The following is a 2042-nucleotide window of genomic DNA, read 5'->3' as shown; positions in this document are numbered from 1 at the left end:
CACCTTCACCTCTGACAGTGAGATATTGGATCAGCTCTTTCTTTACGCTGCTGTTGTTAGTCCATGAAACATCAGGGATGGATGCAAGGCTGAGCTCACGCACCAACCCCCTGAAACATTTCAGTGCCCCAGAGAAATCCTGACTCCGGCTATTGGCATGATCTGGTGGAGATTCGAAGAGGAACGGGACGGTCTGAATTGTCAGTGTGGGGAATGAACAACAATCTATAGCAATGTCATTAACCACAAACACACTCTAATCATGCTCCAGCCGGAAGGGAAATGGGCAGGAACTCTTGTTGTTCAGCCATGGACACACTTACACTAATGCACAGCCAGGAGTGTGCTGGGGGAGCTGGTCTGAGCAATTTGAAGTGACAATTCAGTGAGAACAGAATCATTGTGTAGTGAAGCACCTATACATCAAGTAGTTGTGGCCGAGTGGTTAAGGCGATGGACTAGAAATCCACTGGGGTCTCCCCAGGCAAGTTTGAATCCTGCCAACTACAGAAGCATTAGTGTATTGTCACTGCTCTTGTTGTAGTGCCGGAGCATCCACAGAGCCAGACCTGGTCTCACTCTGAGGCTGTCTACACTTAAAATGTTGCTGTGACACTGCTACAGCACTGTGGAGTAGACAGTTGCTACAGTGAGTGGAGGGGTTTTCCATCCCTGTAATAGCTACATTGACAGAACAATCTTTCCTTTCATTTAGCACTATCTAACCCTGGCTTAGGGCAGCTTAATTATACTGATTCCAGGGTTTTTCACACCCTGAAAGACGTACATCACCCTCCCATTCCCTGGTCCTTCTCGCATGATCTGAGAGCAGCAATACCCGCAGTTCAAGAGGTGCAAACAATTCAATGTTTATTGGGGTAAACTTCCAGCAAGCAATGATTCCTATTTCCTTCTTCGGCATCGCCCTTCCCAGCTCTGACACCACAGAGGCTTGTCTGTGTCCCTGTTCCCATTCCCTCTTCCTATTCCACCCCTTAGCAAAACATAACTCCAATTCCCCTACCCCCATTCCCATTCCCCCCCTTACTTCCTCATTGACTGCAGACTATATAGTAAAACTGGAGTTCTGCTTAGCTATACCTTAACCAATCATTTTACTGAAATGTAACCAATCCTAACATATTGTAACATGATTATCTAACCAGTTATACCCCACCACCTGAATTGCTTTACACCCAACAAATTAATTATCCAGCAGACAGAAACAATCACAGAACCAGACAGAGATTATACAGACAAGCAACAGGAAAGTGGAGACTACAGTGATAGAACAACAAAGAAATGAGGATTTCAGACCCCAGCTATTGATAAGTGAGTTGTTGCCAGACAGGATGCTATCATGGTAGAGGTTGTGGATGCTGGTTGCTTAACTGTCTGGCCCCCAGGGCAGGATTTTGAGGGTCTCCGAATGCCAGCACCCATCTTTTGTTCACTTAAAACGTGAGCAGGGAGATTCCAACACCGCAGAACTCATGGAACTCCAGGAAACGTGTAAATTTAGGTCCGGGTGAGTGTGCCTAAAAATCAGCTGTGCTGGAGAAGGTCTCTAGGAGTTGAAAGAGATGTGCCATCTTGGCCTCCCTAAAGAGTGTCATCAAATATTAATGAAAACTAGGGTTGATAAGTCACATTCTTTGTAGCGTTAGGATTGTGGGCTGGTCCAAAGTGCCAGTTTTAAGACTCTTTTTTCCTCTCTCTTGGGTGTTCTGGTTTCTGCATAGAGACGTGGTTTCAAATCCCACTCCTGACATGACCATTTTCTTTTATCTGGAGAAAATGGCCTCACTTCAATCTCCTTTGCAACAATAGAGCACCATTTGTTTAGCTTTTCTATTCCAGTAGTTGTGAGAGACGTTCCAAACTAGGGGGAAACAGGGTCTTTTCTCTCGACTGATCAATTTTTGTCTTCCCTCATTCCAAGCCATTTTCTCAGATACAGCCGTATTTCCCACACTTTTTTGTTCAGCGTTCTTTGCTTTTATGAAATTTTAGGGTCATCATTTAATTGCCACACAACTGTA

The sequence above is a fragment of the Mauremys mutica genome, unplaced genomic scaffold (assembly GCF_020497125.1).
Source record: "Mauremys mutica isolate MM-2020 ecotype Southern unplaced genomic scaffold, ASM2049712v1 000963F_np12_obj, whole genome shotgun sequence".
Classification (NCBI taxonomy): domain Eukaryota; kingdom Metazoa; phylum Chordata; order Testudines; family Geoemydidae; genus Mauremys; species Mauremys mutica.
Note: the sequence above shows the minus strand (reverse complement) of the source record.